A 25750-nucleotide genomic window follows, 5' to 3' on the forward strand; every position below is an offset into this window, starting at 1 on the left:
CCAGGCATTCCCTGCATTGTGGGGACAGAATGTCATATCTATCTGTCTGCCTGCCTGTCTGTCTGTTGTTCCAAATTAGTTTTTTTTGAGAAATTAATACTTTTTACTCAACAAGGAGGATGCATTAAATTTATCAAAATTGACATTAAAGACATTTACAGTGTTACAATTCTATTTAAAAAAACTGTTAATCTGAACTCTTTATTCACCAAATAATATTTGAAAAAATATATCATGGTTTCTACAAAATAATAAGCAGCACAACTGTTTTCAACATTGATAATAAGAAGAAATGTTTCTTGAGCAGCAAATCAGCATTAGAATGATTTCTGAAGGATCATGTGACACTGAAGACTGGAGTAATGATGCTGAAAATTCCAATAGAATCTGTCTGCATCCTGCAAGACTTCAAGTTACGCCCCTTGAAGTTACGCCCCTTGAAGTTACGCCCACTTCAAGTTACACCCACTTCAAGTTACGCCCACTTCAAGTTACACCCACTTCAAGTTACGCCCACTTCTTCAAGTTACGCCCACTTCAAGTTACGCCCACTTCAAGTTACACCCACTTCAAGTCACGCCCACTTCAAGTTACGCCCACTTCAAGTTACGCCCACTTCTTCAAGTTACGCCCACTTCAAGTTACACCCACTTCAAGTTACACCCACCTCAAGTTACGCCCACTTCAAGTTACGACCACTTCTTCAAGTTACGCCCACTTCAAGTTACGCCCACTTCAAGTTACACCCACTTCAAGTCACGCCCACTTCAAGTTACGCCCACTTCAAGTTACGCCCACTTCTTCAAGTTACGCCCACTTCAAGTTGCTCAGTTTTTTTTCCTTAAAGCAGCGTTGCACAGACCAGTCGGTGTATGATATCAAAATACTGTGAGAGCGATTAGAGCGAACAGACAGTTCTGTATTCTTTTGAATCGCTCTCGCACGAGTTTAATATAAACTGAACATACTAGAGTTGATTAAACTGACTCTTAGTTGTTCAAGAACCGAAATAGGCCTATTTGTTTTGGTATACAGTAAAGCAAGCTGCAATCTGCATTAGAGCCGGGGTACTGATAATGTATTGCAAGAAACCATATTGCAATGTATTATTTTATCAATTATTCGTCCCACCTCAACTAAAGTTTGGAGCAAGAACTAATATATCCTTTTGGAATCGGGCTTTATTTCATTTTATTTCTTTTTTTTAATAAATAATTTTAAACATCTTTTGATGTCTTATTGTATGCCTGATTTGCTGATGATTACATTTTTTTGACTGATATCAACTAATCAACAGCACTAATGAACAGCTAAATGCACCGCTGACAAACAAATCGTATGATACTTTTTAGACAAATGAACAACAAGCACACCCATAACTAGAGATGCACCGATTACAATTTTCTAGGCCAATTCCGATTTTTCATTGAGTTTGACCTGCCGCTACCGATTATAGCCTTTTTTCATTTTTTTCTAACCACTTTACAGCACACAATATTTATTTTCTCTCTTTTCTTTAGTAGAACATTTTACATTTTGCATAGAACATTTTTTGTCTATCGCTATAAAATAGAACTATATAAATTACTCCTAGTGTGGGAAATTCACACACATCTAAAGTGCAGTGTTATGGAAGAACCATTTCCTTCTTTTCACATCCAATATCCAACTAAAAAAATTCATTTCAACAAGAAAATTCATTTTCTTTTCTGACATAGTCTACTCCAGTTCTTGTTAAAACACACCAGACATGCAAATTCTGTGCATTTTGGGCTCTTTTTGTGTGAAATCATATTTATTTTGTCCATCCAAAGTATCTTTCACTTTAAGCGAGCGCGAGCAGTGCAGCAAAAATAGACTCTGCGCCGAAACCCCGCTTCACCGGTGATCACGTGACGCTCCTGCTCGACACTCACGCGCTGCTCCTGCTCCCGGTATGAATGCACTCATTGATTAACATGCACGGCAAAAAAAAAAACGCGCTGCTCACACTTGCGGTGTGAAACGGCCGTAATTCCCAAGGTTTCCTACATTTGCGTTCCGTGTGCACGTGTGATGCTGATGTTAATCATGTGGTGACAGAGTGCATTTGACCAGCATAAAACCGTTCACGTGAAAATCGGCCAATTCCGGTCACCAGCCGATCAATCGGTGCATCTCTACCCATAACAAAATCTTTTAATAGAAAGGCAACACAATGAGGGTTAAAGGACAAAACCACAGCCTCACAAAAAATAAAGAGGAAACAGTGATATAGAAAACAATAAATTAGGCGACATCTATACATTTATGTCTATGAGGTGACATCTTACCCATGCATTAACATTTTAATAATGGAAAGTGACCACTCCAGGGCGATCTACTTCTGTGTTGTGCTGCTGGCATCTGTGGGACACTCGCGAGACCGATTGACAGGCTCAAAGTTCCAAACGCTTTGCTCTGCCCTTGCTACAATGCAAAAAGCGGCAATATGACTTGTACATTTCGATTTACACGGTTATCTTCAGAAAATATTCTTAGCGTTGTCTCTGAGCTGGCATCTTGCCGACAACATCTCATTTTGAGTTTGATATATCGCGTGGTTTTGTGTGATTTGTAACAACTTCAAGTTACGCCCACTTCCTGTTACGCCCCTCTCTTGCAGTCCGCAGACAGACCCATCTCGAAAATTCAGCTTTGCCATAACATGATAAATTACATTTGAACTAATATTAAAACAGAAAACATTTTATTTGCATTGTATTTTTGATCAAAGAAATGCAGCCTTGGTGAACAAACTTCTTTCAAAAACATTTTTCAATGTCTTGCCAACCAATCCAATGATCTTGAGCTATACTATCATACCCATCCTGTGTTCATCTCCGCCTTTCTCTATTCATTTTATTTATTTATTTATTTTCTACTTTTCTTTCCCCCATACACTGTTAAAAAAAAGTACAATCAATTTGGATGTTTAAGTAATTTCGGTAACACTTTATTTCGATAGTCCACTTTAGACATTCAACTAACTATAAGTAACTTTGCAGCTACATGTCAACTAACAGTCATTAGAGTATTAGTAGATTGTCTGCTTAATATCTGCTAACACTATATTCTGTTGGTCCCCCAACAGACATTCTACTGACTATAAGTAACTTAGCAACTACAAGTCAACCTATTCTATTTACCCGAACCCTAACACCTAACCCTAACCTAACAGTCTACTACAGTCTACTACAACCTACTAATACTCTAATGACAGTTAGTTGACATGTAGTTGAATAGTTACTTATAGTTAGTAGAATGTCTAAAGTGACTATCGAAATAAAGTGTAACCGTAATTTCATTTTATATTACATTAAACTGACTTTTTAAAAATTAGTTGAATCTATAAAACTTAATTATAAAAAGTTGAAAATCGCTTAACTTATTTTTGGTGAGTTAAAGCATTGTAAAAACATATATTGTCTTAACTTATTGATCATATAATTTTTTACAGTGTACACTACAAGGGGTATCTGTTTTCACTTTCTGTATGTGTTTGATATAATCAAGATTGAAAAATTGTCAATTTTGTTGGAAAATGATGGGCTAACATGTTAAAACCTAACGTCAGTTGTACTTTATTGTTTTTACTTATGCACATCTGAATGAAGTCACACATACACACCCTCAAATGCACAATTTCATGGCTTTATGGTGTGCCACCACTGCAGAACAGAAACACCCATGTACATCACTGATGTGAAATGAAGCAATATGATTGGCTTACAGTCCAATGACAAACTCTTACTGATACTCTTACTGTAAAATAATGCAGATAACAAAGTCACTAATATGTCAGCAAAGAATCCCAGCAACACAGCACACACTAGGATACAGTATGTGTGTTTATAAGCCAGTGTGGTTCACTGCTGAGTCTCTGTAAAGCATGATGTTAAGTTTGAATGAGGTCACCACACATCTGGAGAATGACACCGTTTTTAAACTCTATTCAGTGAACTAAATCTTCTCTCTCCCACTGAACAAGAAATACTCAATTTCTTTCTCTCTTCACATACACATACATTTACTAAGAAACTTAAATGGGGACATGCTATAATCTTTTTATGTTTATACATAAAATATATGTATAAACATAAAGGGGGAGTATAATGAAGCATATATGTTTAATTATACTACCTTTAAAAGTTTAGGGCCTGTAAGATTTTTTTTTTTTACTTATATTTTTATTTTGAACCACAACATAGCATCTATACATTGTTTTTACCAAATGGTGTGAAAGTGGTGCTTCAATATTCATGAACTCATACAATCACATCACAAACTGGTTGCATGTGTACTGTATAGTCACGTCTCTTGTACATGTGTGTGAAGACAATGAAGTGTGACACTACAAATTATCATGCTGTCCACCCTTTTACACACTGACAGCATTCACCAAACACACACACACACACACACACACACACACACACACACACACACACACACACACACACACACACACACACACACACTAATGCTCTGATGCTGCCCATATGAGTGAGCATGTGTGTGTAGAATGAGAGAGACAGGACTGTCTTTTGTTTTGTTCACTGACAAAATTGCTGTTCAATAATGAGCTCATGCCACAACAACAGTGTCATGTAGTGGCAGTCAAGCACACAGGCCTGTACCAGCACCACGCACGCACGCGCACACACGCACGCGCACACACACACACACACACACACACACAGACACATCCCTTCATCTTAGACAGGCAAACCATGGGGGTGGACAGAATGTAACATGTTGTGTCAGGTTATCACAAATTATTTCATCAGATTTTATGATATAAAATACAATGGAGGACACCATGCTGTGTCAGTTCAACAATTGCAGTGTTTTTTATAGCATAACTATTGCTCATATCTCAGCCTGCCTGACAGACATTTCTGGCTGGATGAAGGACCACCACCTTCAACTAAACCTTGCGAAGACAGAGCTACTTGTGGTCCCGGACAACCCAACACTTCATCACAACTTCTCCATTCACTTAGGCTCGTCATCCATAACTCCATCAAGGTCAGCCAGGAACCTTAGGGTTGTAATTGATGATCAGTTGAAATTCACAGACCACATTGCTAGAACTGCCCGGTCCTGTAGATTTGCCTTGCACAACATTAGGAGGATCAGGCCCTTCCTTACAGAGCATGCTGCACAACTCCTTGTCCAAGCACTTGTCTTATCCAGACAGGACTATTGTAATGCTCTCCTGGCTGGTCTTCCAGCTTGCTCTGTCAAACCTCTACAATTGATCCAGAATGCTGCAGCCAGAGTAGTCTTTAGTGAGCCGAAGAGAGCACACGTTACTCCTCTCCTCACAAAATTGCACTGGTTGCCAGTTGCCGCTCGCATTAAATTCAAGTCACTGACGTTTGCCTACAGAACCTTTGCCTGTGGATAAAAGCGTCTGCTATATGACTAAATGTAAATGTAAATGTAGAACAACCACGGGCACTGCTCCCTTTTACCTAAACTCATTACTTCAGACTTATATGCCATCCAGAAACTTGTGCTCTGCTAGCGAATGTCTCTGACCTTTACCAGGACTGTTCCCTGTTGGTGGAATGATATGCCTAACTCAACCAGAGCTTCTGAGTCAGTAGCCACTTTCAAGAAACTGCTGAAGACGTATCTTTTTCGGCAGCACTTGTTTCAGTAATACTAACACTTTCTCTTCTATTCTATTGTATTTAAAAAACTGCACTAAAATTAAACTGAGAGGGGTTATAGCACTTACGTAGTGTTGTCCTACTGTTAGTTTAACTGCTTCTATTGTTCTCATTTGTAAGTCGCTTTGGATAAAAGCATCTGCTAAATGAATAAATGTAAATGTATTGGATATTGGAAAGATATCGAAACAAAATAATTTCAGAATAAGCCAAATATATGTGCAATTTTTTAAAACAAAAGGATAATGAGATCGGGAAAGCATTAGTGATGTCAGGATCGTATTGTTAGCAGATTTATTTTATTCTTTAGTTCTGATTCTGGACTCCCAAATTTTTTTTTTCACACTGTGTTTGCATATGTGTTTATAGTATGCATCACGTGTGTGTGTGTGTGTGTGTGTGTGTGTGTGTGTGTGTGTGTGTGTGTGTGTGTGTGTGTTAAACCTGAAAAATTTACTTTCTAAATGGTCCATGCTGAATCTGTCTGCCTCAGTGATGCCAGCAGAGATCGCCCTGCCTGCCTGCCACGTTTTTGACTGCCCTGCCTTCCTGAACTGTACAATTTAGTTATAGGGCCAGTTTTCAGGTCTCATTAGCTCTGTCTGTCTATAATGTTCAATACACTATATTTATTACAAGAAAAACTGTATGGTCAAAAACTGTGTATACAGATAGATTGACAGACACATTGAGACTACGTCTACTACATTAATCCGGATACATTTGAAAAACAGCATTTTCATTTCAAAAAGTTCTGTCCACACCAGCATTTTCAAGCGTTTTCCAAAAGTTTCTCGTCTACACTGAAACGTCGGAAAATGCACAATTCACCTTACTGCATGCTTAAACCCTCATAAAAGCTCACTGAGATGATAGAGACGGAACAAGATATAATAAAGTTATGTATTCATGCAATTCTTCTGCCATTGTCTGATGCGTCCTGGTCGCACTCATTCACCATTATATGTTTGGTCTAAACGCAACTGCTCTCGTGTTTTTTCCGCAGGACAAGAAATACTAGTAAATTCTGTCATCTTTGCAGTATTGTGATATGAAGAGTGTGCAAAGTAACATATTTTAGCAACTGTGTGAAAGTGAATAGCACATAACTGGCACAATACCAGTATAAACATGAATATCTATCGGTACAATATGCGTCACATGACTAAACATGCTTTATCATTTTCAAGTACCTCAATTTTCACAGTCCACACTCTACAACGTGAAAACGGCAGTTTCAAATTTGTCCATTTTGGAGAGCGTTTTCAAAAAGCGTAGTTTTCGTTAATAAAAAACTGTGTCTCAGTGTGGACACAAGGCCAAAACGGAGCGATAAAGATGCGTTTTCAACAAAAACGTTAGTGTTAGTGTGGACCTCACACATCTATCTCTCTATGGGCCTAATGTGTAATAAAATATACTTATTACAAGAAATGCAATAGGCAATATGGCGCCCAGCGTGGCAGACGTGTTTGCGAAGCGCTCCCGCTATAGGTTTTTTTTTGTATTTATTTTAGTGTTACTGTGTACAGTTAATGTAAGGTGCAAGTACGGAAGGATCGTGTACAGCAGAGAAGCACTTTTGAGCATCAAATTAGCTCATTATGAGCATAATTTGGAACCTTTTATCCAACCATACCTGGACACCTGTTACATCCGGCCAGCACGAACATGGCGGAGACGAGGCAAGAGAGGCGGGCTACATGCTATGCTAAAGGCCAGAGTTACACGACCACCGCTACCGAGTCTGCTGCTAGCTAATGTCCGCTCCCTTGAAAATAAAATGGATGAGCTGAGAACCAGGACAACAACACAACGTTAAATCAGAGAGTGCTGTACTCTGATTTTCACGGAAACCTGGACTACAGACAACATGCTAGATTCAGCCATCCAACTTCAGACCCACTCTGTACACCGCGGAGACCGCACATCGGCCTCGGGGAAGAACAAAGGTGGCGGCGTCTGTGTCTACACCAACGACAGATGGTGTTTAGACACTCAGGTGATGGAGAAACATTGTTCAGTGGACATAGAGGTGCTGATGGTTAAGTGTAGACCCTTTTATTTACCGAGGGAGTTCAGTGCTGTGTTTCTTTTGGCTGTTTACATCCCGCCGCGGGCGAACCGGACCGCAGCAATAGGACTACTGCACGACACTTTTAGCAAGCACAAGACTGCGCACCCCGATGCTGTGTTTGTTGTGGCAGGGGATTTTAATCACTGCAACCTTCGGACTGTTCTCCCCAAGTACCATCAGTACGTGAGCTTCCCCACGAGGGACAACAACATTCTGGACCACGTCTACAGCAACGTTAAGGGTGTATACAAGGTAGCACCCTGCCCCAATTGGGACAATCTGACCACATCTCCGTGTTTTCTATATCCATCTTACAGGCAGCTCCTCAAACGGGCTCCTGCAGTAAGTAAAACTGTTAAAGTATGGAATGAAGGAACTGATTTTGTGCTACAGGACTGCTTTAACAGTACTGATTGGGATGTGTTTAAGACTGCTGCTGTGAGAGAGGACTGCACTATGGATTTAGAAGAATATGCCTCAGTGGTTATTAACTACATTAGCACATGTATAGACAACATTGTCCCCATCAAACGTTATAAAACATTCCCAAACCAAAAACCCTGGATAAACTGTGTTGTAAGGTCTATGCTGCGTGCCCGTTCCATTGCATTTGCCTCTGGTGACACTGAGGGCTACAAAAAGGCCAAATATGATCTACGCAGATCCATCAGAGAAGCCAAGAGACAGTACAGAGTGAATCTGGAGGTATACTATACCACCTCGGATCCCCGGCGCATGTGGCAGGGCATGCAACACATCACAGATTATCGGCAGAGGAGCAGGGAGGTCAGAACTAACCAAAGCACACTACCAGATGAGCTGAATAAGTTCTACGCTCGCTTCGACACCCTCAACACCAGCAGAGGGACTATCCCAACAGAGGCAGCATAGAGCTCTCCATTCACGGTGACATCAGCTCAGGTGCGCAGGACACTGAAGAGAACGAATCCCCGGAAGGCAGCAGGCCCTAATAACATCTCAGGCCGTGCACTGAAGGTCTGCTCAGCGGAGCTGGCTGAGGTACTAACGGACATTTACAATCTATCCCTCTCACTATCTTTTGTACCCACCTGTTTCAAGACCACTATCATTGTCCCCCTCCCCAAGAAAAACACCGTAACATGTTTAAATGACTACCGTCCCATCGCACTCACTTCAATTGTGATGAAGTGTTTTGAGAGGATAGTCATGACCCACATTAAAAAGACCATTCCAGACACACTGGACCCCTTACAGATTGTGTATTGTCTGAATCGATCCATTGATGATGCAGTAAACACTGCCATCCACACAGCCCTCACACATCTGGAGAACAAGGATACATATGTTAGAATGCTCTTTATCGATTACAGCTCAGTAGGGGTGTAACGATTCACTCGTTTTCTCGATGCATCGATTACAAATCCTGACGATGCATATGCATCGATCTTGAAACATGTATTTTGAATCGTGAATCGTTTATTTCGGTCAATAATCGATTTAAAATGCTAAGATTCGAATAATTTGCGATTCTATAGCGATTCAGTGCTTTACAATATGTAAACATTAAATGACTACATGCGTGAATTAATGGAGGCGTTACTTGTGCGACGTCATTTGGCGTCATCCCAGCTCTCCTTCACAGATACTCGCTGCACTCTTTACCATCTTTCACTGGATTTCGCTCGCGCTCGGTCCCATATAGCTCTCATCTACAGATTTTTGAGCAGTCCATGTTTGAGCTCTCCTCAGGACAGCCACTGATGTTCACATGAGCAGGTGACAGCTTTCTATCGAGAAAGCAATTTCTTGAGTCAAACCGCTCAAGCCATTGGTAAAGCTGCCATGTCATTGCGCGGGCACTGCTATGAAACAACGCGTTCGTTGCGTGGAAACGTCGCCGTTATTTTCTTTAAGATAAGATACTGAAGTTTTACGGAAATGGGTCATACCCGTCCTGAGCAGCTGAAGTAAAACCCCACTTATTCAAGGTGCGCATTTATTACATGGAAAGAGCAGACGCAAATAGACCTAAAATACACACGCTTCCTATGAATCATGAATGAAATTTAACTTTATGTCATTAAACTGAATGTACGAAGGAAACTGCTGAAATAACTACAATATTAATTACACTGAAATAAGAGCGCGTGGTTTATCCATCAATCAGATGCGGATTAAAGTTGCATTCGTAATCGTTACTAGCCTATAGCAAAAGTAGACACCCGGCGCGTTTTCTCTCAGAATCAGGAAAATGTTCAGTAGCCTATAAAGAGAACAAAGAGTATTCCATGAGGAATACTTACTATTCCATGAGGAAAGTTAGTTAAGGTTTAGTGGGAAAGTTCATGGTATTTTTTGTCTCACAATGGAAGGATGTACCAGGAACACTTTAAGGTTGTGTATCTATTAACATATCCTACAAAATAGTTAGGCTTTAAAAGTATTGTTAGTTCATCATGTTTTTTAAATCTTGGCTTACATTTCTACAAATTCTAATTTATAGGCTTTGGAAATATTTTTTATAATAATAAATGAATTAAAAACTAGCATGAAATAACATTAACAATAGACAAAAATGTCTTTGTTTGTCCCCACTCTCTGACCCCCGAAGACCACTGTGTAATTCACACCCTGACTTAAACCCATTGGGGGAAGCATTTAAATAATTCTATGAATGCATAGAAAAAATGAAGAATCGAATCGAATTAATCGAATCGCATCGAACTTTAATGTGAATCGCATCGAATCGAATCTTTCTGAATTTGCAAAAATCGTTCTTGAATCGAATTGAAAACCTATGAATCTTGAATCAAATCGATTCGCTGCCTACCCAAAGATTCACAGCCCTACAGCTCAGCATTCAACACGGTCCTCCCAACCAAGCTGGCTGAGAAGCTCCTCATCCTTGGACTGGCACCTTCTCTCTGCAGCTGGGTCCTGGACTTTCTCACAGACAGACCCCAGACAGTCAGAGTTGGTACCCAGACATCGGGTACAAGGATGGTGAGCACAGGGACACCCCAGGGCTGTGTGCTGAGCCCTCTGCTGTTCACCCTCTTCACTTATGACTGTGCCCCCACTCAGCGTAATACCACCATCATCAAGTTTGCGGATGATACAACAGTCATCGGCCTGATCACTGGTGGGGCTGAGACAGACTATAGGGAGGAGGTGGTTCAGCTGGTGTCCTGGTGCCACACAAATAATCTCTCCTTAAATGCAGAGAAAACTAAGGAGATGATTATTGACCCGAGGAGGAGGAGAGATGATCAGCACGGCCCACTTTACATCGGTGAAGCACAGGTAGAGAGGGTGAAAACATTTAAATTCCTCGGCACCCACATCAGTGAGGACCTCTCCTGGTCTCACAACACCCAGCACATTGTCAGTAAGTCTCAACAACGGCTGTACTTTCTAAGGAAGCTGAGGAAATTTGGTCTGTCCACCTCCTTAGCAATTTCTATAGATGTACAGTGGAGAGTATCCTGACTAATTCCATCACAGTGTGGTTTGGAAACTGCACTGTACAGGATAGGAAAGCTCTCAAGCGTGTGATTAAAACTGCACAATACATTTGTGGAACAGCTTTTCCATCACTTCAGGACATTTACAAAACCGGGTAACTAAGAGGGCACATAACATTATCAGAGACACTACACACCCTCAGCATATACTGTTCACATTGTTACCTTCTGGCAGACACTATAGGAGCATGAAAGCCAGAACATCCAGACTTAAAAACAGTTTTTATCCACAGGCCATCAGGCTGTTGAATGACTCAGTCTTTTGACAACTTCATACTCGCACTTTAATCACTGTTTGCACTACACTGTGAACGTTTGCATTGTTCAATGTATATGCTTTTTATGATGCTTTTAATGTCTCTCTGCCGAATGCAATTCTACACTTGCATCTTTTAAATATATTGTGTGTATATTTTGTACATTTTATATTGTGGGAAACTTTTGCAACGGTGTAAATCTGTGCATATGACAAATAAACATCTTGAATCTTGAATACTTTAGATCAACAGACAGACAGGTATACAGACAAATAGATACATAGACAGACAGAAAGATACATAGACTCAAAGATAGGACGATAGATGACTATGTATATGCTGATTAGTAACCGTTCTGATGCATTCAGTGAGTTAGGGTGCTTTCACATCTAGTTTGGTTCATTTGGTCCGAACTAAGGGCGAAAAATTATACTTTGTATAATATACTTTGTAAAGTATACTTTGTATACTTTCCTTTTCACACCACACTGATTGCTCTGGTCCGAATCAGATGATGAGTTGATGAAACAAACCAAAATGCAGTCACGTGACAATATCCACATCACTCGTTGGCCAGAGGTAACTGCACTTCGATTGGTCAGAATTAATGTGCGGGAAAATTCTAGAGCTCCCGGAAGTTAACATAGAGGAGGAAAATCCGGCAAACAGCTTTTTACTATAGAGAGATGACTGCATGGGCTGATTGTATCCCCGGTCATAGTGTATTAGATAGTTTGTCTACACCACTTACAGGCAAACAATAAAATTTGAGAATGAAGCGAGGATGCGGCTTGAAAATAATGTTTTAATGCACTGCACACGGCGAAGGAGCATTGCAAGTCACTTCAGAAGGAGGCGTCCATTAATGTTGCTAAACAGTGACATGCTCATCATTCATAATGCACAGCACAGCTGACTACGGCAGCTGGTTTAGTCCAAAAATGCGCAGTTCTTTGGCAGTTGGGTCTGTTCGAGGTCGGATCACGTTCTCACCACAAACGAACTGCTTCAGAGTTCGTTTGAAAGCGTACCTCGAACAGGTGGTCTCGGTAGGCCTGTCACGATAACAAATTTTGCTGGACGATAAAATGGTCCCAAAAATTATTGCGATAAACGATAATATTGATAATAAACGTTAATATTGTCGTTCTGAAACCATTTTCATCTAAAATAATGATAATGGCATAATAATGCAGGTATACCTTTTCAAAGATCAAAAAACTTTTATTTCGAAAGACTATTTAACACTGAAAACGGAAAACATTTTAAATATCTGCAATAAATGAACAAAACAACCAAAAACAATAAAAGCAATGGACTCTCAGTCTGTTAACAAAAAATGCACTTACCAATGTGTGACTTCCGTTCACAATGAGAATCATACGCATCATGTAGGCTACTGTGAGCATGCGTCTCATATAGGATCTGCGCTGAGAGTTTGTGTGTGTGTGCTCGCGTCTCATTGAGTTTGTGCGCGAGTTTGTGTGTGTGTGCTCGTGTCTCATATGAGTATGTGCCAGGAGAGTTTGTGTGTGCGCGCGCGTGCGTATCATATGAGTATGTGCGTGGATAGTTTGTGTGTGCGCGTGTCTCATATGAGTATGTGCGTGGATAGTTTGTGTGTGTTTCTCATGAATCAGATTACACTGGACACACTGTATTTCTGAGGACAGTTTTGCTAAAAAATAAATAAATAAATACAGGAAACACTGAAACAAGATAAAATAAGGACACCCACAATACTGTGAGCTCAAGCAGTTCTCTTTAGTCCTGCCAGAGTGCCAGAGAGACTAAAAATAAAAGGCATGTTGAAATGTGCTCTTTCTGCTAAGACCTTGAAGACATAACACACAGTGTTCGTTTATTTGAAGGAGTTTAGACTTTGTGTAATGTGGCAGAGAAGTGTTTTGATGATAAGTAGATTTTTCCAGTAAAAAGACAGATACTTTGTTGCTTATCCACACGCACAAGGTGGGACCAGATATAACTGCAAAGATGTTGACACAGCATCTACATCCCTGTGGACTAATGATTGTTATTTTAAAGCTTGCTGTAACAGCCAAGTCTAATTGTGTCTCTGAAAGCTCCCGCTGAGTTTGATGTGTTTATGAAAATCAGTACCACATTAAAAACCTGGATAATGGTGCCAATAAAGTCAAGCCCATCCTGATCAGTGCCAACGGAGTTGTACCTATATACTCTTTTCCCTTTCATCCTCCACCCCCAGCGGCGAGTTAAGTGGGCTGCTGTGTGTGAGTGTTTGTTGGCGTCTGGCCGCAGTAGTATATTAATAGAGGAAGTCTACCTGAGGGGGAATAGGTGTTTTGGGAGCGGAGATTGAAACAGCCCATTAAAAGAGTTGTTTTCGTTTTCCTCTTTTCTTGCCCACAGCAGCAGGAGTCCAAACACATACAAAGTTCACTTTCCCCGCCCGGCTACTGTTCACTTTACACACCATGAAATCCAGTTCACGTTGTATCTTTTTTAAGAGCTTAAAATGTCTGTTAGACTGAAATAATACTAGTGAAACAATGATATTGTAGATATTAAAAAATATGTTTCCAGACAGGTTTCCTTAAACACAGCCCGATTTCCATCACTTGACAACCAGGTTGACCAATGGTTGAGACTGTTCTGGGAAATTTGCTTACTTGGTTGTCTCAGCATATTAAACGGAGATATGAGAAAGCATTTATTATATATAAAAAATAAACACTTCACCTTTAACATAATTGATCCATAGTTGACATCAGCATTGGCACTGAGTTAATACGGAAGGTCTTGAGTTGATCTTGGCTGGCTCACTGTTCAGATGATTTATTGTGGAATAGATTGTGATCTCTTGAACTGCCCTGCACTGCATGCTTTCAAAGGTAGCCAGAAGCAATCAAAGCCCAACCCATCTCTGTCTCTCCCCCAGGCATTATCAAACGCTCAGAGAGTGTCTGCCTGAGTAAATAGAGCAGGAGCTATCTGATGATGCTTACTAGCACAAAAGCAGGAAAGTGCAGTGGAGGAGAATAATTTTATGATTTTGTATTCTCTCCAGTGCAATGTGTGTTTCTCATATGAACTTTTTTGCACCTACACTACTGGTCAAAAGTTTGGGTCAGTTTTTTTAAATTATTATTTTATATATATATATATATATATATATATATATATATATATATATATATATATAATTCTTCTGTGTCTATTCAGGGTGCAAAAGTAACAGCAGTTACTTTTTGTTTTACATTGTTAAAAAAAAGCTGTTTTTGAACTTTCTATTAATCTAAGAATTCAAAAAATTCTGTATCAAGTTTTGAATTATTAAGAATTTTTAAGCAGCATGTTTTAAATTATTAAAAAAATTATTAAGCAGCATGTTTTAAAATTATTAAGCAGCATGTTTTAACATTGATAGTAATAACAAAAGTGTCGAAAAGGTCCCCGGACATGGGGTTATTTTATTATTTTATAATCTTTCCTGGGTTGCCCTTATAATGTTAGTATGTTTTTTAGATCAAAAATAGTTTTTCCCAGGCTGATTTTTTGGTTGGACGGACTTTTGACTTCAGCTCGGTGTCTTCTAAGGGCCCCCCCCCCCTGCCTCGGGCCCTGGGTACTCGGTACGCTTTTTCCCCCCGCTACCACGCCCCTGGTGATGAGCATTGAGCAAGCAGATGACAGTCTGTAGATCGCAAGACTGAAGATCTTATCATTGCAACGCAGTTTCTGCACTCTCTCTAATGTTTTCACCAATGCAAACACGATGATGTACATACAGTAAGAGCTTCGTTGTGCAGTCACGTGCGTCATTGATTTCATAACGAGTTGTCCAGATAAACTCGCGCTGTGTGAAAAATTGTTCTTTGATCGATTTCGGTATATAATTTGTTCACAATATAAATAAGATTATTTTTATCCTACTAAAAGAAACGATGTGAGGGTGATATTTTATTCACTGGCTTGACTTACTGATGCATTAACAGTATCGAACGATTTTGAGAGAAAGATTACCTTTCTGAACTTGAACTTGAATTCTTGCTTGGTAGCTCGATCGATTTATTTTCAGACGTTCATCGAGGCCAGCTCTATATTGGCCCAAGTTGAGGAAACAGTCGTCGGTGAAATGTTTGGACCATCCAAAACTTTGGGAAGTTGTGTTGGCGCATTTCCAGAGAAAATAAAATTGACCCATTGTTTCTTCAGAGGCTCGGATGAAGGAACTAAAAAATACTTTTGTGTTCATTTGTACATCCGAACACTGATCAACTGCCATGCTTCGCTCGTTTGCAAGCCATTATATATCTCTATTCAACTTTTGTGCTTCGATCGGTCACACGCCATGATATCTCTCGAGGATAAACTAAAATCGCGCGCACGCGTTCGTACTTCCTAGCTCGTTTTCTCATGGGCGGCTCAAATTTTCTGGGCGGGCAAAGCAGAAAAGGAGGAGGTAACCTTTCCCCCATATGACGTCATACGGGGGAGATTCAAGATCAGCCCGTCTGAGATCTAATTTTCTCACAGGCAGAGAAAGATAGCCAAAACTCGGTTTACACCGACTGAAATTTCTACAGACGAGGGGACCAAATACAGGCTAGGGGAACTAATATTAATGTTAAAAAACCTCAGAAAGTGAAAATTTCATGTCAGGGGACCTTTAAGCACCAAATCAGCATATTAGAATGATTTATAAAGGATCATGTGACACTGAAAACTGCAATTGGAGTAATTTGAAAATATATTAAAATAGGAATCAGTTATTTAAAATTGTAATATTTCACAATTTTAACAGTTTTTACTATTTTTTCAATCAAATAAATGCATCGTTGGTACAAATCCCAAACTTTAGAACGTGTGTGTGTAATGTGTGAGACAGTACCTCATGACTCAAAGCACATAAAATTACAATAATAACTAGAAAAAGTTCGTCGAGACAAACTTTAAATTGGCTTGTGAAAGTTTGGACCAATAAGTTTGAAGAAGTTTAAATTAGTTTAAAGTTTAAATTAGTTTAAATTTTAAAGTAGTTTGAAGTTGAAATTAGTTTAAAGTTTAAAGTAGTTTAAAGTTTAAAGTTTAAAGTTTTAATGGTTTAAAGTTTAAAGTAGTTTAAAGTTTGAAGTATAGTTTGAAGTAATTTAAAGTTGCTAGGGTGTTTCTAGTGGGTTGCTAAGGTGTTCTGGGTGGTTGCCTGGCGGTTGCTAAGGTATTTTAGGTGGTTGCTAGGGTGTTTTGGATGGTTGCTATGGTGTTGCTTGGGTGTTCTACGGTATTTTGGGTGGTTGCTATGGTGTTGCTAGGGTGTTTTAAGGTATTTTGGATGGTTGCCATGGTGTTCTGGGTGGTTTCTATGGTGTTGCTAAGGTGTTGTAAGGTATTTTGGGTGGTTGCTATGGTGTTCTGGGTGGTTGCTAGGCAGTTGCTAGGGTGTTCTGGGGTTGCTAGGCAGTTGCTAGGGTGTTCTGGTGGTTGCTAGGGTGTTGCTAGGGTGTTCTAGGGTATTTTGGGTGGTTGCTATGGTGTTGCTAGGGTGATTTAAGGTATTTTGGGTGGTTGCTAGGGTGTTCTGGGTGGTTGCTAGGCAGTTGCTAGGGTGTTGTGGTGGTTGCTAGGGTGTTCTAGGGTATTTTGGGTGGTTGCTATGGTGTTGCTAGGGTGATTTAAGGTATTTTGGGTGGTTGCTAGGGTGTTCTGGGTGGTTGCTATGCAGTTGCTAGGGTGTTCTGGTGGTTGCTAGGGTGTTGCTAGGGTGTTCTAGGGTATTTTGGGTGGTTGCTATGGTGTTGCTAGGGTGATTTAAGGTATTTTGGGTGGTTGCTAGGGTGTTCTGGGTGGTTGCTAGGCAGTTGCTAGAGTGTTCTGGTGGTTGCTAGGGTGTTCTAGGGTATTTTGGGTGGTTGCTATGGTGTTGCTAGGGTGATTTAAGGTATTTTGGGTGGTTTCTAGGGTGTTCTAGAGCATTTTGGGTGGTTGCTATGGTGTTGCTAGGGTGTTTTAAGGTATTTTGGGTGGTTGCTAAAAAGAAAGAAAGATTGAAAGAAAGATTAGAAAGAAATAAAGATAGATAGAAAGATTAGTTAGAAAGAAAGAGAGAAAGAAAGAAAGAGAGATAGATAGAAAGATTAGTTAGAAAGAAAGATTAGTTAGAATGAAAGAAAGTTAGAAAGTAAGATTAGTTAGAAAGAAAGAAAAAAAGAAAGATTGAAAGAAAGATTAGAAAGAAAGAAAGAAAGATAGAAAGATTAGTTAGAAAGAAAGAAAGAAAGATTAGTTAGAAAGAAAGAAAGAAAGATTAGTTAGAAAAGAAAGAAAGAAAGAAAGAAAGATTAGTTAGAATGAAAGAAAGTTAGAAAGTAAGATTAGTTAGAAAGAAAGAAAAAAAGAAAGATTGAAAGAAAGATTAGAAAGAAAGAAAGAAAGATAGAAAGATTAGTTAGAAAGAAAGATAGAAAGATTAGTTAGAAAGAAAGAAAGAAAGATTAGTTAGAAAAGAAAGAAAGAAAGATTAGTTAGAAAGAAAGAAAGATAGAAAGTAAAATTAGTTAGAAAGAAAGAAAGAAAGAAAGATAGAAAGATTAGTTAGAAAGAAAGAAATATAGAAAGATTATTTAGAAAGAAAGAGAGAAAGAAAGAAAGAGAGATAGAAAGATTGTGTTCATAAGAGTTTGAATTCATGAGTTCATAAGTGTATGAGTTTATAAGTGTATGAGTTGATGAGTTTAGAGTTTATAAGTTTAAATTAGTCTAAGAGTTCAAGTTTAGAGTTTATTAATTTATTTTGAGTTTAAGAGTTTAAGTGTAGATAGATAAGTGTCATAGATATATGAGTTTATTAGTTTAAATGAGTCTCAATGGCTCATATAGTGTATAGAATGGCAGTTTGATTCAGTCTAGGGCTTCAAGGTATTTAGATTTGAATTTTTGACAGTTGGGGAGTTTGAAAATCTGAACATTCCGCCATGTTAAGTCAATGGGAGTTTTTTCCGACTTTGATCGTCATTTTTAGGAAAACCGTAAGTCCGATCAGTTAGAAAAGATATAGCATACCGAGTCAGAACAGTCTGAGTGTCTGTGCCGAGTTTGGAGTATGTGGAGTTAAAGCTCTAGGAGGAGATAGAGTTGTAAATTTTTGACAGAATAATAATAATAATAACTAGAAAAAGTTCGTCGAGACAAACTTTAAGTTGGCTTGTGAAAGTTTGGACCAATAAGTTTGAAGAAGTTTAAATTAGTTTAAAGTTTAAATTAGTTTAAATTTTAAAGTAGTTTGAAGTTGAAATTAGTTTAAAGTTTAAAGTAGTTTAAAGTTTAAAGTTTAAAGTTTTAATGGTTTAAAGTTTAAAGTAGTTTAAAGTTTGAAGTATAGTTTGAAGTAATTTAAAGTTGCTAGGGTGTTTCTAGTGGGTTGCTAAGGTGTTCTGGGTGGTTGCCTGGCGGTTGCTAAGGTATTTTAGGTGGTTGCTAGGGTGTTTTGGATGGTTGCTATGGTGTTGCTTGGGTGTTCTACGGTATTTTGGGTGGTTGCTATGGTGTTGCTAGGGTGTTTTAAGGTATTTTGGATGGTTGCCATGGTGTTCTGGGTGGTTGCTATGGTGTTGCTAAGGTGTTGTAAGGTATTTTGGGTGGTTGCTATGGTGTTCTGGGTGGTTGCTAGGCAGTTGCTAGGGTGTTCTGGGGTTGCTAGGCAGTTGCTAGGGTGTTCTGGTGGTTGCTAGGGTGTTGCTAGGGTGTTCTAGGGTATTTTGGGTGGTTGCTATGGTGTTGCTAGGGTGATTTAAGGTATTTTGGGTGGTTGCTAGGGTGTTCTGGGTGGTTGCTAGGCAGTTGCTAGGGTGTTCTGGTGGTTGCTAGGGTGTTGCTAGGGTGTTCTAGGGTATTTTGGGTGGTTGCTATGGTGTTGCTGGGGTGATTTAAGGTATTTTGGGTGGTTGCTAGGGTGTTCTGGGTGGTTGCTATGCAGTTGCTAGGGTGTTCTGGTGGTTGCTAGGGTGTTGCTAGGGTGTTCTAGGGTATTTTGGGTGGTTGCTATGGTGTTGCTAGGGTGATTTAAGGTATTTTGGGTGGTTGCTAGGGTGTTCTGGGTGGTTGCTAGGCAGTTGCTAGGGTGTTCTGGTGGTTGCTAGGGTGTTGCTAGGGTGTTCTAGGGTATTTTGGGTGGTTGCTATGGTGTTGCTAGGGTGATTTAAGGTATTTTGGGTGGTTGCTAGGGTGTTCTGGGTGGTTGCTAGGGTGTTCTAGAGCATTTTGGGTGGTTGCTATGGTGTTGCTAGGGTGTTTTAAGGTATTTTGGGTGGTTGCTAAAAAGAAAGAAAGATTGAAAGAAAGATTAGAAAGAAATAAAGATAGATAGAAAGATTAGTTAGAAAGAAAGAGAGAAAGAAAGAAAGAGAGATAGAAAGATTAGTTAGAAAGAAAGAAAGATTAGTTAGAAAGAAAGATTAGTTAGAATGAAAGAAAGTTAGAAAGTAAGATTAGTTAGAAAGAAAGAAAAAAAGAAAGATTGAAAGAAAGATTAGAAAGAAAGAAAGAAAGAAAGAAAGATAGAAAGATTAGTTAGAAAGAAAGAAAGAAAGATTAGTTAGAAAGAAATAGATTAGTTAGAAAAGAAAGAAAGAAAGAAAGAAAGAAAGATTAGTTAGAAAGAAAGATTAGAAAGAGAGATAGAAAGAAAGATAGAAAGATTAGTTAGAAAGAAAGAAAGATTAGTTAGAAAGAAAGAAAGATAGAAAGTAAAATTAGTTAGAAAGAAAGAAAGAAAGAAAGAAAGATAGAAAGATTAGTTAGAAAGAAAGAAATATAGAAAGATTATTTAGAAAGAAAGAAAGAAAGAAAGAGAGATAGAAAGATTGTGTTCATAAGTGTATGAATTCATGAGTTCATAAGTGTATGAGTTTATAAGTTTATGAATTCATGAGTTCATAAGTGTATGAATTCATGAGTTTATAAGTGTACGAGTTTATGAGTTTAGAGTTTATAAGTTTAAATGAGTAAGAGTTCAGAGTTTATTAATTTATGAGTTTGAGTTCATAAGAGTTTGAATTCATGAGTTTATAAGTGTATGAGTTTATAAGTGTATGAGTTTATGAGTTTAGAGTTTATAAGTTTAAATTAGTCTAAGAGTTCAAGTTTCGAGTTTATTAATTTATTATGAGTTTAAGAGTTTAAGTGTAGATAGATAAGTGTCATAGATATATGAGTTTATTAGTTTAAATGAGTCTCAATGGCTCATAGTATATAGAATGGCAGTTTGATTCAGTCTAGGGCTTCAAGGTATTTAGATTTGAATTTTTGACAGTTGGGGAGTTTGAAAATCTGAACATTCCGCCATGTTAAGTCAATGGGAGTTTTTTCCGACTTTGATCGTCATTTTTAGGAAAACCGTAAGTCCGATCAGTTAGAAAAGATATAGCATACCGAGTCAGAACAGTCTGAGTGTCTGTGCCGAGTTTGGAGTATGTGGAGTTAAAGCTCTAGGAGGAGATAGAGTTGTAAATTTTTGACAGAATAATAATAATAATAATAAGTTTAAGTACAATATCAGTAAGTTGGCTCTCACAAGCCAACTTAATAATAAGTTTAAGTACAATTTCAGTAAGTTGGCTCTCACAAGCCAACTTAATGAACAAAAACATGTACGAACGATTTTAAGAACAAGTCACGATTCACCAAAAATTTCATTAAAAAATGTATTCTGAATGTACAAAAAAATATATAAGAACTAGTGAAACCACACATAGGTTACTCTGTTTGGCCTTATAACCGTTTTACGAAGTTTTAGAACTATTATTATATTGAAGTATGTTCCATTAATTGTATTATATAAATCATGTATAAAATTATACAATAAAATGATTAAATAATACATTTAAATTCAATCTGAAATACATTCATTCATACAGTTAAAAAGTAAGAAAAGCTGTGTTATATTTTTAGTTGTGAGGTTTCTCTGAATAATGCACATGTATACGCGTATGTACATCTGGCTAATGAAAGGCCTGTAATCTGGGTCTGTATAAAAGGTGTCTATTGTGAGAACTGGTTAGAATGGCACACTTGGCATTGCTCAAGGTTCGGGCGAGTGCTTGTCTGCAAACAGCGTCAAGTTTGATGAGAGTGTTTGAAGGCTATAAGGAAAACGTGTATAGAAAGCCCATATATGGAGATGGTTTAGGCGTATTTTATGCAAATATGCACGTGGACACTCATTTAGAATGCTCCAAATGAACTATTAATTAAAAGAACGAATTAATGTGCGTAGGAATGTGTTGTAAATTAGGTGGAGATTTTACATTAGAGGTTCTGTGCATTTTAATATAGGAAATAATCCACGCAATTGGATGAGACCTACTGACCTGTACCACCTGACTGCTGCAGATTCATTTCGGCGTTGATAGTTTTGTCAATAAAATCCATTATTTCGAGTCACGAGGCGCTCTGAGTATAATGGCACGGATTTCCATCTCTTCCAAATAACAGCAGTTATAACATGAAAGCAGCATAAGCTTGTTGTTTTGGTTCAGGAGAAGCTGTAAAAGGTGGCTGCTTGATTAAAGGCATCATTGTTAAATATACAGTTTCATAGTTCGAATTACAGGGGGTACTGGGGGGTACTATACCCCCCAATGAAGACCCAGTACCTCCCAAAGGGACAGAAATATCAGTTTTGGGGGGGTCAGATAATTTTTCTGATATTGTGAAAAAATATAATTAGAGTTACAATAGGCTACAAGTCAACTCCTATTTTCACTGTAGGAACATTTTAATGTAAAGCGATTTCAGACACCCCTATTGTGGACCGTACCATTTTTAACCACCGTGGCTAGAAGCAACGGAGATAGAGAACGGTTTGCTGCTGACCTGCATGGATAAATGTAAGTTGCTAGCTGACGTCTAGCTTGTTGATTTTACAACCTTCATTTATTAACGTGTTTTGTTCTTTCATAGCTCATGTCACGTCTTCATACATTGAATTACCGGCTACCTACCTGCTACTTACCCACTGAGGCTAGTTAAGTGGACCTTAGTTACCAAGGTTAGTTAGCAAGGTTAGGTAGCAAGATAATTCTCAATTTAAATCAAGCTTTACATTGTGGTGAGTTAAAATCAGGGGCGGATCTACAAACAACATTGTTAGTGTATTAGAGGCGTGGGCGCGATCGAACTGTGTGTGTGTGTGTGTGAGAGAGAGAGAGAGAGAGAGAGAGAGAGAGAGGCGCGGGCGCGATCGAACTGTGTGTGTGTGTGTCGTATGACTAAATCTGTTCATATTTCCTCAAAACTCACTAGAAGACATCATTTGAGGTTTTTTTTTTTTTTTTTATCTCCTGGGGAGCAAACCCCCCAAGAATTGCTTTTTCACAAAGTACAATTTAAGTATAGACTACACAGACTGTTGATAGTGATTACACAGAGAAAGGGTCCAAAATTCACAAATTAACCCTTCGGAGTCTTGGGCTATTTTGGCCGTTTTTGAGTACTTTTATTTTTTTTTAAATTTTGCAACATAAACAAATGTTTACCATACCAATGTTTGGTATAATTTTTTTCAGCACAACATCACCTATATGATCAGGCAATTAGTTTTTCACTTTGATGTACTGTATCAACATACTGGACCCAAAATCACACAAAAAACACAAAATCCGAATAGAAAAATTATAGCTTTTCTACTACAAAAAACACAAACATGCTCAATGAAGCATTTTAAAAGGTTTAAAATGTAAACACAAGTTGTAAATGTCAACATATACAGGTACAATTCAGATATAATCAACCTATATACAAAAAAAATATGATTTACAAAAAAAAAGCGGGTGTAGCCATAGGCTTTTTTTCTTTCTTTTTAGCTCAGCCACTTTTTAAAAAATGTTGTGCACACAATTATTCAGAGAGCTATATTTAAGGCCTTGCGTTCCCAGAGTATGAGGGTTCGCAAATAGTGCAAATACAACATCAAGAATGTAAAATTGAGATAAAATTAAACTATGTACAGCAAAAAGCAGGAGTGGCAATAGGCGTTTTTTCTTTTCCTTTTTGCTTAGAAACTCTACAAAACACTTCATGTACAATTACACAGATAGCTACATTACAGGGATTTCATTCCTTGAGTAAGAGGGGTTCCTCAATAGTGCAAATATACCATACAAAAGGTAAAATGAACACAAAATCAAATTATACATACAACTATTTACAACAAATATCAGGTGTTTTTTATTTTTATTTTTTATCTGTGCCTCTCCTCAAAACAGTTTATCTAAATCTACTCCTAAACTACCTAAACTACTCCTAAACTACCTAAACTATCTACACTACTCCTAAACTACTCTCAAAATCTACTCAAACTCAAAAACTAGCAATAATCTCTCTCTATATATATATAACGTATATATATCTCTCTTTATCAACTCCGTAAAATCCTCTGCATTTCAATTTTGCGTCTTAGCTCAGTTGGCTCCTCCTCCATTCCCTAAAATGTGCAGCCTGAAGAGCAGAGTCAGCAGATTCACACATTTTTCTCCGTTTTGTTTTATGACAAAAACCGACGAAGTTATTAGAATAAATGCAACGCCTGTCGCATCCCATCTTGCGTTCTTTTACGAACGCGTCAGTATTTTTTTATATCAAGTTTAAATGATCATATCTCCGTTTTTACTTGGTCTATCAACACCAAACAAAAAGTAAAATAGAATTTCAAGCCAGCACTTTCGACAGAAGTGGACGGCAGCGCTCAACGTGACTTTGTTTTTATGCTTCGACGTCTTAAACTGGTCATGTAACTTGATCCCGCCGGCGTGATCGGCGACCCCGAAGAGTTAAGACCCTCACCATCCAAAAACCCAGCTACATCTCTGATTTGACTCCCACTCCGTGTAATGTAGGTGTAGAGAACAAAACACATTCAATGAAAACCGTAGCATTTTAAATTATGAATAATGTCCATGGCCCCCTTCCTGAAACCTCATGCCACCCCTTTACCACCCCAGGTGGTAGTATGGTTTTTTATAGTATGCTCCTTAATCACATTAAAGATTGTGTTGATTTGACACTGACTACCATAGACTACAATGGAAAATTGGTTTCTGTTTATACAGTATATGAGAGGGTTGGGTCTTACCTCCAGGTCTTATGAAATCTAAAAATAAACCAAATCAATATTTCATGAAATAGGCAATAGGCTTCTTGAAAAGGTATTACTTTTACTAGTAATTAGAATGGTATTTCAGTGCACTTAACTTCTAACTTTTGGGAGTTGATCAAAACAGTTCTCTTTTGGATATATAATAACAATGAGATATTCTGTAGCCTACTGATTATCAGTTTGTCGCATGTTTAGACCTTGTATATGTGTTGCACAACACATGTTGCACTTGGCGATCACGGTGGGGATTGATATGGTAGTGGACCATGATGGTCATAGAAGAAGTGAAGGGGCAGTACCCCCCAATTATGGTGGGGTAATTCGCACTCTGTACAGTTTCATATTCAGTAATAGTTACCTGTTCCCCCTCAGGTAGAATGCGGGGTCAGAGATGTTTGTTTATCTGCATTTTACCCTGGCCTTGAATGAGCCTCATCCAATCAGAAATTAAAGTCAAAACTATGTTTCATAGAACAATAAGGGCAATAAGTTTCACAAATGCAAATGTGTGTGGTTGTGTGTGTGTCTGACCTCAAATACTTCATTGCAGCAGCCCATATTTGAGAGTTCATGTTCCCTAACCACAAACTTAAGGACCCCGGTTTAATCTGTCTGTGAAATTGTTAGAAATAACAACTGTGTCTTGTTTTATGTGAGTAGAGTCTGTTTTATTTTAAATGATGGTTGTAACCAGTAAAACTCTTGTTCTGTAAACTTAGAGAGATTTTATGGTCAGCCTGGTAGAGACATTTTGTGTTTAAAATGGGGAAAATGACACATATACCACATTCTCAACACTGTGTGTGTGTGTGTGTGTGTGTGTGTGTGTGTGTGTGTGTGTGTGTGTGTGTGTGTGTGTGTGTGTGTGTGTGTGTGTGTGTGTGTGTGTGTGTGTGTGTGTGTGTGTGTGTGTGTGTGTGTGTTTTCTCTGGGTGTGCATTCATGACTCCAGGGGGAGCTATTTCCTTACAAGTGCAAACTGCACTTCTGAACATGACTGAACATATAAAGTAAGCAATCGGACCAGGAATAGGAAATGTCTGTCTATCTATCTAATTCAGATTATGGAGCATGTCCCA

General features: G+C 38.5%; 1 protein-coding gene across 6 annotated transcripts in view; it reads left to right on the forward strand.

Moving 5' to 3' along the window:
• The window catches only part of sash1a (SAM and SH3 domain containing 1a), a 291967-nt gene that overhangs the window by 207166 nt on the left and 59051 nt on the right, over positions 1–25750 (forward strand). The window lies entirely within an intron of this gene.

Source organism: Siphateles boraxobius, unplaced genomic scaffold (assembly GCF_051911475.1).
Source record: "Siphateles boraxobius isolate OS27281-9 unplaced genomic scaffold, OSU_SipBor_1 8, whole genome shotgun sequence".
Lineage (NCBI taxonomy): Eukaryota > Metazoa > Chordata > Actinopteri > Cypriniformes > Leuciscidae > Siphateles > Siphateles boraxobius.